This window comes from Phragmites australis, chromosome 19, assembly GCF_958298935.1.
Source record: "Phragmites australis chromosome 19, lpPhrAust1.1, whole genome shotgun sequence".
NCBI classification, from domain to species: domain Eukaryota; kingdom Viridiplantae; phylum Streptophyta; class Magnoliopsida; order Poales; family Poaceae; genus Phragmites; species Phragmites australis.
This window is the reverse complement of record NC_084939.1, coordinates 21,729,176-21,742,326: the sequence shown is the minus strand read 5'-3', so window position 1 is coordinate 21,742,326 and position 13,151 is coordinate 21,729,176.

Below are 13,151 nucleotides of genomic sequence, written 5' to 3'. Positions count from 1 at the left end.
ACACTACTACTCCGTGGTTATCAACCGTGCCAAGACGCGGTTGATCTCGTCAAGAAGGCTTTTCTTGCAAGCGAATCGAAAACACAAGAAAGAACAGGTAGGCACAATCTGAATATTGCTAATTACCAATGAAGTACTCGAGTTTGGGGTTCAACAAACTGATAAAAGGCGAAACTGTCTAAAATAGAATAATCTAAGCTAAATCTGAGCCTAAACTATGAAGACTACCGTATATTTATAGAGGGACATGAGGGGGTCAACCTAGGGTTGTGCAGCCATGGAAAGAGGCGTGCACAACCTGGACTCTGACCTCGACACGATTACAAAACCGACAGGGTCCAGAATGGTGATGCAACACCTTATTCCTTATACTCTGACTAAACTATAAGTAATATTTGGTAGAGCATAGATCCATTGGAAAGGGCTCGACATAAGCTTTCCAGCAAGTCCAAGAACGCCTAAAATGGACTTCGTATGAGAGAGTTATGCCCGTTTTACTGACGTGCTATCTTGAGACTCGACCACGACCACGACTTCGACTAGAGTTCAGCCTCAAGTTCGAGTAGACTTGGCCTTCGAGAGGTTACGTCCAGGTAAGGTTGTAGTGCTTCTCCCACATTCCTAAGTAATAAAATATCACAAGAATTTAGTAGTAATCCATCCAAGGAAACATGAACAGTGAGAAACGAGTTCACCTGGTGGTCTAATTGTCGTGCACGTGCTCTTGTAATTGGACTTTGTATAATTTGAGGATTATTGGTGGTATTGATCATATCCGAAGGAGCCATGGGCTCATCATCTTCAGCCGGTCTGACCACCCTGCATGTGTCAAACGCCCTGGACGACACCACATCGTGGTAGATCCTGCGGTGCACAATGTGTAAATGGGCCATGTACTGGTTGATGGAGGGAGTTCCATCAACTTCCTCTTCATGGATGTGCTAGACACCCTGTAGATTCCAAGGAGTGTGTTGAAGTTATCTCCTCCCTTCTTCAGGATCACCCTAGGCTGTTCGACCAAGCTATTGCTACGGATCGAACTACCTGTCACCTTCGGTTCGCCGAACAACGTCAAGACTAAGATGGTCCTGTTTGATGTGGTGGACTTCAAGATCGCTTATAACACGATCCTGGGTCGACTGGCAATGGCCAAATTCATGGACATCGCTCACTATGCTTACTAGACAGTCAAGATCCCTAGTCCCAAGGGAGCCATTACCATAGTGGGCAATTGAAAGATATCCCTACACTGTGACAAGAGGAGCCTCGACATGGTTGAGCTGGCTCCTGGGTATCAATATAAGAATGTAGGGCCTAGCGGTTGCCCTAAAAAGGTTCGCATCACCACTAGGTCCGTTGATCGGCTCATGGAAGTAAGCCTAAGCGACACCAACCCAACCGGGACGATCCAGATAGGGGCTGGCCTGGACTCAAAATAGGAACTCATGCTGATCACTTTCCTCGGGGCCAACGTAGATGTCTTTTCTTGGAGTCTGTCTGATATGCCTAGAGTCCCTGCGACCGGTAAAGCAGAAAGCACGTCAGTTCATGCCCGACCGAACAGAAGCGCTTCGTGAGGAGATCGACAAGGTCCTGGAGGCAGGCTTCGTCCGAGTGGTGCAGTACCTAGAGTGGCTGGCCAACCTAGTCATAGTATGAACATCCAATGGTAACTGGAGGATGTGCGCCGACTTCACTGACCTTAACTAGGCATGCCAGAAAGATCTATTCCTCCTGCCCCAAATTGACCAACTCGTTGACTCGACCACCGGTAGCGATCTGCTAAGATTTTTAGATGCTCGTTCGGGGTCCCATCAGATTAGCATGTGTAGGGAAGATGAGGAGAAAACCACTTATGTAATACCCTTCGGGGTCTTTTGTTATGTAAAGATGCCTTTTGGCTTAAAAAGTGACAGTGCCACTTACCAATGGTATATCCAGCTCATCCTTCGACAACAAATCGGTAGGAATGTCGAGGTGTACGTTGATGATGTGGTTGTGAAAAGCCAGACCAAGGACTACTTGGTCGCAGACCTCGAGGAAACGTTCAACAACCTTTAGAAGTACTGCATGAGGCTGAACTCGAAGAAGTGCACATTCGGTGTCCCATTATGGAAGTTGCTCAGTTTTCTCGTACAACAATCAAAGAAGTACACCCACCGCTGGTTGTTTTGCCTTGACGGCTGCTCCAATTCCCTTTGCACCGCGAGCAGTTCCTCCTAGCAAACTAGTCAAAAATAGGTCACAGAGCAGACATGGGTTAGCTGGTCAGGTATTACTCGGCTATTCTAAAACTACGCATGGCTTAGCCTGTGGCAAGACTGGTGCATAACACAGGAGAAGTTTCACATTTCCACAAATCCTGCCCTCGAGCCTTCTTTTGACCTAGATTTTCACAGTTGACACCAGTTGCAAGGTCTTCTTGAAGTCGACGTACTGCGTCTGGTCATTGATGAGGTCTTGGAGGCCTCCAGCCAAGCAGCTCCAGGGAGTGGAGTTCATCGTGATCTCCACTCAGGTGCCCAATAGGGCGCAGCCTCACCTGCTCCTGATTGATCTGGTCATGCCTCTGACACACTTGGTCATGGAGGCAACCTGACTGCTCCAGGTCGGATGTTGACCAGAGGTGGAGATCTTGCGCGCAACGCTTGTCAATAGAGGAGCAACCATCCTTGCCCTGAGCTAGCCAGAGACCAATCTGCTCATAATCAAAAGTCGACCCCGGGTGGAGCAATGGCGAGCGGTGCCGGACACAAGGGGAGTGATCAGTCACTCCTCGAGCCAGCTAGGTCCAACTAGTTTATTCGTCGAGTCCCTATTCAAGGGGAAAAAAGGCTGGCGGAGGATTTGACTTCTGCAGAAGCACCCAAACACACTCATGGGACACTATCTGCCCATGACATGATGGTAGTGTGGCCTCCCCATCAGATCAACTCAGTGCTTTCATGAGGTCGAAGTTGTGCTCACCCCTCCGACCACATGTTAAGTCCCCCAATTAGGCGTAGACATTTTGAGTTCTTTTCTTGACCGCGCAACTTGTTGTCACTGCAGGTCCTCCACCCCATCAACAACTCTGGTAGAAACTCATCCTCTGGTGCCTTGGTCAAACATTCCAGCCATCGAGCCAACTGCGGTCCCAACATCACCTGAAGTGCTCGCCATGACCCTTGTGCCTCCTCTGGTGCCTACTCCGGCCTTCGAGCTGCTCTCCTTGGTCACTAGCCTTCCTTCCTCCATTAGCCAGGTGATCGTTAAGAAGGAGGCAATAGTTTGCAAATGTGTCGACTTAGAGTGGTTGGTGGTTGAGGAAAAGGAGGTGAGGCGCTCGCTTCAGCGGGATAACACTGCACCTCAACAAGAGAAGAACACATTTCAAGCGGAGAGGCTACGCTCGTCGCTTAACACTCCAAGCTAATGGAGGATGAGTGGACGACTCACGGCTTTCTTCGGACTGCCTTTATCGCAATGCGGTGGCCGATGAGGAGCATCAGGCTGGAAGCCAATGAGCCGAAGGAAGAATCCATGTAGGGGCTGGGCCTACTCCATTAACATCCTAGCGAAGAAGTTCACCCAGCTCCTGGGCATCCTGATAGCGAGGACGACGGAGGATGTGGTGAAGGTGCCTAAGACCATGACAGGTATGTTCTCCGGTGTTACCGCTGCCATGACCCCAGCTTCAACCTTGAGATCATACAGGAGGGAGTCTTAATCGCCGGCCTTGAAGCCGAGGCAAAGCTGGAGGCGGAGTGCTAAGGGCCACTGTAGTTCATAGGGTCTCTTTTCCAGGTGGAGACTGAGGAAGAGTAAATACCAGCTTGTATCTTAAGTTTGTATGATACCTGATCGACCTTCTGCATTTCTTTGATGAGCTTGGGTTGCTTTTGTGGTCGTAGATTCCCCGACATAACCAAATCACCTGCTCGCTATGAGTCCCAGACCACCACCATAGACGACATCAACGACTAGCGCAGTCGAGAGGCAGTGGCCGAGTGCGAACTTGGATTTGTGGTTGTGCAAGAGATCCTTCAGAGTGATCTTCAAGGTGCGCCAGTCTTGCCATAGACTAAGCCGTGTGTAGTCTTAGACTAGTTGAGTAATACCTGACTTGTTGACCCTTGCATGCTCTCCTACCTATTTTTGACCAGTTTGCCAGGAGGAACTAGTCGCGGTGCAAAGGGACTTGGAGCAGACAATAAGGGAGAACGACTAGTGGAGGGCGTAATTCTTCGATTGCCTTAGTCTGGTGTTCACCCCCTTTGACTCGTTTCTCCAGGCCACTGACATTCATGTCCGCACGACCCCTGCGGATACCATGACTGATCATATCGACTGGTTTCTGGTGGCCTCCGAGGAGGTATGTGATCTTGTGTAGAGGTTTCACGAGACCGTCGGTGACCACCTCCTTTGAGGTCGGAGTCTTCGATGCCCGCCTTGCCCTTGCCTACGTCAACGATCACTTTCCTGACCTCAACCTCGCTTTGGTAGTGTCTGCATGTTTTGACAGTGTTCAGCGGACCAGGACAGAGCTCAGCGACCACTCAGACTTATTTCTGTACGAATCTCGCTCCCTTCTTTGGACTGTCCAGTTCGACCTGTTGAGGGGTATCTTCGGATCTTATGGACATTGAATAAAATCATTAGAACTAGCCCTCGGGCACTATCTGAGTGGTCTTTTTGTACTCGAGGACCTATTTTCATATAAAAAAAAATTCATGCTCGCGCAGTGGTCTTTACTTCCAGGGGGGATCCTGACTTTTCGTGCCGCTCGCTAGCTAGGTTCGTGGTGCCCAAGATAGCCCTTAGCTCTACAAGCCTTTCAGTGGCGACCAGCGTTCGACCCGAGTTCGGACTTGTGGCCTCATGGTCGGTATCCATCAGATGCCTATACCCTTGATACTAAGCGAGCGACAATTTTCATTCATTTTTTGGCAGTCAGGCGTGAGCGATCAGCCAAAACAAAAAAGCGACGAGACAACATAAAAGGAACCCTAAGCAAGGAAAATAACAAGGAACCTAAACTGTTCTCGCCCCCAACCGTCTGGTCGGTAGGAAGGCTGCTGACTAGGTGGTCTGATCCTTGAATTGAAAAATTTACACGCAGATGGAAGACCATTTTTTTTGGGAGATCCTACAAAATAGATAATTTTGTCTTTGAATCAGAAAAACTTACAAGCCATACTCCACGCTCGTCCGGAAGATCCAGTAAAATAAAACAAATAGCTTGTTTTTGAATAGCCCTGCACATAGAACTTGTGCAACCGGACTATGTTCTAGGAGTTATGCAATTCACAGCCATCCTCCATGGCTAACTTGACCGCACCAGGTTGGATAACCTCAACCACCTTGTAGGGTCCCTCCCACTTGGGGGAGAGCTTGTTTCGAGTCGCCTTATTTTGAATCTGTCTAAGGACAGGGTTGCCTTCGATCAGTGTTCGCTCCTGCACCTTGTGGTTATGGTAGCACCTAAGGCTCTGTTGGTATCAGGCTGCTCGAATTAGAGCATGATCGTGGAACTCTTTGGTTAGGTTTATGTCAGTCTCCTGTCACCTCACCTAGTCATCGTTCGAGTAGTTGGTCACTCGAGGAGATTGGAGGGCGATCTTAGAAGGGAGCATTGCCTCAACGCCAAAAACTAGGAAGAAGAGAGTCTTGGTCGTAGCCCTGCTAGGAGTCATTCGCAGCAACCAGAGTACTGTTGGAAGTTCATCTAACCAGCATCTCAAGTAGCTCTTAAGCCGATCAAAGACCCTGATTTGGATCCCTTGTAGTATCATCCCATTCGCCCTTTCAACATGTTCGTTGTTTTGGGGGTGTGCAACTGACATGTAGCAAAATTTGGCCCCGCTCTTTTCACAGTAGTCTTTGAAAGTGCTACTGGCGAATTGAGTCCTGTTGTCCGTAATTATGCGGTTTGGACTGCCAAACCGCACTACCAACCCTCATATGAATTTAATCACCGCTACAACGGTGATTTTCCTGACAGGCTCGACTACGATCCACTTAGTGAACTCGTTGGCTGCCAAAAACAGGAATTAAAAACCACCTAGGAACCATGGGGAAAGGTTCCAAGATGTCGAGCCCCCAAACGGCGAATGGCCAAGAGAGTGGTATGGTTTGCAGTGCTTGGAATGGTACGTTGGTCTATCGGCCATTGTACTGACATAGCTCACACCATTTCACCAGCTCGTAAGCATCCTGGAGGGCCATGGGCCAATAGAATCTTTGTCAAAATGCTTTTTCGAACAGAGTATGGTATGAAGCATGGCTACTACAGATGCCTCTGTGGATATCAAAGAGCACTGTGCTCCCCTCTTCCTGAGTGATGCATTTCAGTACAAGGCCAATGCTCCCTCGGTAGTAAAGGCGTCCCTCTACCAGGGAGTATCTGTGGGCTTGCCGCATGACCCTTTCTGATGATGTGTTATCATCAGGGATCGCTTGATTATGAAGGTATGAAAAGATCCGATCCATCCAAGTCGTACTCGAATCAAGTTGGGTAACCATATGATGGCCGTTCGAGGACTGCACCAAGGGAGGCATTATCTCCAAAGGTGTTACCTTGGGTGCTCTGTTTCCATGTGGAGTATCCCCTTCATGTTGGCTTGAGACCGTGGTGGATGGTCGTGTGAGTCTTTCTTCAAAGATTCCTATCGGGATAGGTTCACGAGAATAAGCTAGATGGGTCACCTCATCAGCGAGGAAGTCGTCCTTACGGAGGACATTCTTAACCTCAAAACCGATAAAGCGTTGCTCCAGCTTTCTCACTTCAGCAAGGTATACTGCCATTGTCAGGTCAGAGCATTAAAACTCCTTTTGCATTTGATTTATGACCAGTAGCGAGTCCCCTTTCGCTAGCAGACATTTTATGTCAAGTGCGGAGGCTGCTGTCATTCCTAACATGAGCCTCTCATACTTTGCAACATTGTTAGTGGCCTGAAAACATAATTGAACCATGTACCAAAGGGTGTCTCCGGTTGGTGATGTCAAGACCACTCCATCCCTCGCTCCCTTCAGCGTGAATGACTCGTCGAAGTGCATGGTCCAGTGCTCATTCGCCTCTAGTCGCTGTTCAAGCTCGGGCTCAAAGGACGACCACTCGGCCATGAAATCGTGTAGGACTTCATTGATGTAGGACTTCTAATCATGTAGGACTTCATTGACTAGTATACTGGTCGCTGAAGACCTCCTCATTCGATGACCAGGACCACACTCGGGACCTGTGGGGTGGCTGCAACATAGAGAAGGTGCTCCTCATCTGGTCGAGGAGCAGTTAGTACTGGAGGGGAGGAGAGGTACCTTTTGAGATCTTGGAAGGCTGTCTCCACTTCTGGTGTCCACAGGAAGTAGTCGTTCTTCTTTAGATGCTTGAAGACTGGTAACCCCTCTCTCCCATCCTCGAGATGAACCTGCTCAACACAGCCACTCACCCAGTTAGTTTCTAAACTTCCTTTAACCTAGTCGGGATCCCATCTGATTGATGGCTTTAACCTTATTAGGGTTTGGTTCTATGCCTTGACTAGACATGAGGAAACCGAGCAACTTACCTGATGGGTCACTGAACGTGTATTTCTCTGGGTTCAGCTGCATGCTTTACTTTTGAAGGTTGTTGAACATTTCCTCGAGGTTGGAAACTAGGTCATCCTTTGTTCGGCTTTTCACAACCACATCATCGACGTACGCCTCAAGATTCCTACCGAGCTGTGGTTGAAGGATGAGTTGAATACACTATTGATAAATGGCACCGACACTTCTCAAGCCAAAAGACATCTTTACATAACAAAAGACCCCGAAGGGTGTTACAAAAGCAGTTTTCTCCTCATATGACCTACTCATACTAATATGATGGTACCCTGAATGGGCATCTAAAAAGCATAGCAATTCGCTACCGGTAGTTGAGTCAATGAGATGGTCAATTCGAGGCAGGGGGAACAAATCTTTCGGGTATGCCTTGTTGAGGTTGGTGAAGTCAACGCAAATCCTCCACTTACTATTAGGTTTTTGTACCATGATTGGGTTGGCTAACCACTCCGGGTATTGCACCTCTCGGATGAAGCCTGCCTCTAGGAGCTTATCGATCTCCTCACGAAGCGCTTCTTTTCGGTCGGATGTGAACCGGTGGGCTTTCTGCTTTACCGGTCACATTGATAAGTTGTGCTTGATCATGTCCCTAGGGACTCCAGGAATATCAAACGGACTCCAAGAGAAGACATCCGTGTTGGCCCCATGGAAAGTGATGAGCACGAGTTTCTTATTTTTGGTCCAAGTCGGTCCCTATTTGGACCATCCTGGTTAGGTCAGCATCTTAGGCATACTGCATTGAGCCGGTCGGCGGAACTAGCAGTAATGTGAACCTTTTCAGGGTGACCGCTCGGCCCTGCATTCTTTGGTTGTGACCTAGGAGCCAGCTCGACCATGTCGATGCTCCTCTTGTCATAGTTTAGGGCTATCTTTCGGTTGCCCACTATGGTAATGACTCCCTTGGGACCAGGGATCTTGATCGTCTGATACACATAGTGGGCGACGGCCATGAACTGGGCCATTGTTGGTCGACCCAGGATGGCGTTATAAGCGGTCCCGAAGTCTGCCACATTGAACTGTCCCAAAGTTGTTCAGCAAACCGAAGGTGACGGGTAGTTTGATCCGTACCAACGGCTTGGTTGAACAGCCTGGAGTGATCCCAAAGAAGGGAGGAGATGACTTCAATGCACTCCTCAGAATCTGCAGGGCGTCTAGCGCATCCATAAAGAGGAGGTTGATGGAACTCCCACCTTCGACCAGTACGCGGCTCATTTACACATTGTGCACCGTGGGCTCTACCACAATGGGGTATCATTTGGGGCGTTTGATGCATACAGAGTGGTTGGACTGGCTGAAGGTGAGGGGGACTTCCAACCACTTCAGTCGTGGACTCGGACCTGGCATGGTCGCACATACCTCGTGAACCACCGACTTGTACTCCCTATTTGGGGAGTACGTCATGGCTCCCCTAAAGAAATGGTGAATCATGTGCTCAGCTTGCTGGAATCCCAAAGCTGACTGGTCAGGGTTGGCCCTATCCTCACCATTGTCATTGCACCTGGACTTGCGCTCCTTGAGCTCCTGGTCGATAATGCCTCACATGACCTTGCATTCGGTCAAGTCGTGGGCATCGATACGGTGGACCGAGCAGTAGCCTCTGCCCTTCTTCCTGTCCTTCTTCTCGAAGCATCGACACGGTTGGCTGGTTTGCTCGACAACTATGATGTTGGGCGGTCTGGCCTTGTGCTTGTTTATCTTTTTCTCCTTCCGGCTGATTCCTTTGGAAGAAGCAAGCTAGTTGGAGGTCGGCTGTGGCTTCACGCCGACCTGGTGCTCTCGAGCCTCAGCGGCTTGCGCGCATTTGTCTACGAGCTTGAAGAGCTCGGTGGTGCTCTGAACCTCCTTAGTGGCCATCCTTTTGAGCATCTTCTAGTCTCTAACCCCTCCGAAATGCTATGACCAAGGATTCACTTGTGATCTTTGGAATGGTATTCTAGCATTTGGTGAAACGTCGGATGTAGTCTCGCCTTGGGGAGCCACCACTACTGGATCTGCCGCCACCGGCCTTCTCCTTGTCCGCACGGAGTCGTCACTGCCATTGCCGTGCCGAGCTATCATTGCCGCACCGAGCCAAGCCATCGCCGCCACCGATGTTAGGGCCTCCATCCCTTTCCGTTTCCCTCCTTTACTTTCCCCATCACTGTCCCACACCACCGCCGCCAATAGGGATAAAAGGTGTACAGGAATATCCCATCCCTTCCTGCGACTATTTTCCTTTTTTCTCGATCATTTTTGTTTTCCCAGTTATTATGCGGGAACGGGACAGAAATGGGATGGCAACGTCTAGAAACGGGACCAAAAGTGGTTGATGTCTCATCCCGTCCATTTTTGGTGGAATCCCGTTTTTAGCTAGGAAAGTCCCTTTTTAGCCCGTTTTCCACTTTCCTACATGCCCACAACCACAACTCCACAAGCTCAGCCCACAATTTGCAATGCCAACCCTAGCCCATAGCCACTGCAACTTGCAACTTGCTCCTCCTATCCTTCAGCTCCAGACTCTAGACCTCTCGCCGCCGCAGCTCGCCACTATGCCCATCCTGCGGTCCTGCCCCACAACGTTTCCCGTCCTTTCCACTTCCTACATGCCCACAACCACAACTCCACAAGCTCAGCCCACAATTTGCAAGCCAACCCTAGCCCATAGCCACTGCAACTTACAACTTGCTCCTCCTATCCTTCAGCTCTAGACTCTAGACCTCTCGCCGCCGCAGCTCGCCAGTATGCCCATCCTGCGGTCCTGCCCCACGGCGCTGCCCGTCCGCCCATCCTGCCTCCATGGCATTGACGGAGGCGGTGGGCGAGGTGGCGAGGCACGGGAGCTCGAGCGGCGCGATGCACGGTGACCACACGCGTGACGAGCTACATGCCGAAGTGGAGGCCCTTGACATCCGCGTATGACGTGAAGTGCGCATCCAAAGACACCGGTGCTGCCCCGACCCTGGCCTTCTTGGACGCCGCCGTGTCGTGGCCGTGGTGGCTCTTGAACTTGGACTTGGAGGTTCTCTTGGACACCTTGGGCTCCGCCATTGTCGACAATGGCTGACAAGTTCTTCTTGGTGGCTGGTCGCTGTGCTATGCGAGAGAGAGAGAGGTCTAAGCTTGAAGGCATCAAGAAGAGGGGAGGGAACCAGGGAGCTGGAAGGAGGTGGGGGTTGGTCAGAGCAGTTAAAAGAGCACAGGATTTCTTCAATTTTTCTATGGATTGTTGTAACCTCTATGTTTTTTATTTTGGTATCTAGTTTATTCTGTATTGTCTCAGTCTCCTACTGCTCAGGGAATCACAATTGTTGAGTCTCCAGGGAAAAAAGTGGCTGAAGATTCCAGCTGCAATACAGACATCACCGTTCATTCCCTTCATTTGGTTTTCTGAAGAATCTGAACTTGTTTCTGTTGCAACATGCATGTCCTACAACGACTGAAATTTCCATGTCATTGTACTAGCATCTGATGCTTGTACCGTCACATGTGTTCAGTTTGATATATAATCCATGGTAATCCGATTCCATTCTGATTTCTGCACCAAACTGAACTGAACTGAACACTTAAAATGTTGCCTATTGCATCTCTGTGACTTTGGTATAACCGGTTTCCATCTGATACCAACATATTTCAACTTGGATTGGTTCATTTTTGTATAACTGGTAATCCCATGTTCATTTTCTTTTCTGGCTTTTTCATTTTCGTTTCAGTTCCATTGAGAAAATATGAAAGTGAAAACAGGTAGGGGGTTTCCGGACCGTTCCCATCCGTTTTCATTCCTAGCCGCCAACCCTAGCCATCGCTGCCGTCGCCTCTCTGTGTATAGGGGTGGACATGGATCAGATATGAATCGAATAGTTTACTTTTCATATTGCTATCCATATTTTAATACGAATACGAATATAAATCCGAATATCCTTGACTACGAATACAAATCGGATTGTTCGAATCTAAATCCGCATTCGAACACGTACTATATTCAGTTGTATTCGAATATCCTATAACTTTATCAGCAAATTATGAAATAACAAATTTATTTGATACGCACATGATGACAATGCAACATAATGAACTTCATTTTTAGTGGATTGATCCTCTACCTTAAGGCAGAGAGCCACTTTTACTACAATACCATGACTTCAGATGATTTTTGACCATTGGATGGGAGATGGGAGGACCAGATTTATCACTATAGTATACAATAAAAAAAATAAAATAACATGTAGGATAAAAAAAATTAAGTAAGGAAATAAGGTAGAATAATATAACTTTATGTTACTCACATTTATATTCCATAGAAGTATTTAAATATTTGAATACAAATATCTCACCACAACAATCGCAACTACAAATGATTAATACAAATCCAATCATGATAGTCCTAGCATGTATTTTATACCCAAAATCAGAACATACGCCTTTACAACGAGCTTTATCATATCAAGGCATAATAAAGAGCAAGTAATGTAAATATGTTACAAGTATTTAGGTTATTACAAGCTCAACAATTTAAAGATCAACAAACACTAGAAGAATAAAATACAATAGGTTTAACTTCTAGCATGTTAGAGTTACTATACAGTGAAATTAATGTCTATAAACAACAAAAGAGGTTATGCCATTTGCCCTAAGGAACCACCGAGTCACCACGAGTAGTCTACCACTACTCTTACCCATCAACGACATCAGCGGGCATACAGTTACTATGCACTATTTCATCATCATCTGCAAAACTCAGCTAAAGCAAGTGAGTACGAATGTACTCGCAAGACTTACTCTATATTAGGTACACATAATAACCAAACTCAAAAGATCATGTATTTGAAGATGCGTAGTAAGGAATCAACCACAAGGTTAAATGAATTTATACGCAAAAACCATTTATCGACTTAAGAGTGTGAGCATGTAGAAAGCTTAACAACTTGTACTCTCCTATCAAGAGATCATAACCATAGTCGTGACTGCCACTTCAACAAACTCATCTCAACAGATACCATCACTCACCACTTTCTAACATACCACGTATAACCCAATATTAGAACTCTACGATTGAAGCGGATGGACATAAACTTGTTCATAATCGAGAACATGGTAATTTGAATTTATCTTACACCCTACAGAGGGTACATCTTTACTCATACATCTCGGATCCATCCATTTGGCTCCCGAGGCAACCTTTCTCATACCCAGAACTACACACTTGCGCTTGCCCCTATGGCATCAAGGTTACCGCGAGCGTGTTCTGGGCACCTCCAGCTCCCCACCACCTTGCTTCTCCTCATTATTTTTCTCTTATGCATTATAGGATCACAAGTCAAGAGTTAGCACGGCATATGATAATCAGCTCATTCGTATATTTGTTAAATATGTGCAAGTATGAAAAGTGCTTAAGTCAACGACAAACAACGGTCGGTGCGTAATCGATGCAAGCGGTCTATTACATTCGGATTTCTCTCCCGACCTACCCCTAGCACCGCCCATATCTCATCTCATCCTCACCAACTCTTCATCCCAACATCATTTGTATTGTGAGAAAAAAATATTTAAGCCCTATAGCTCGTAAACGATGGGCATACTACCGCTCGACTTCTATT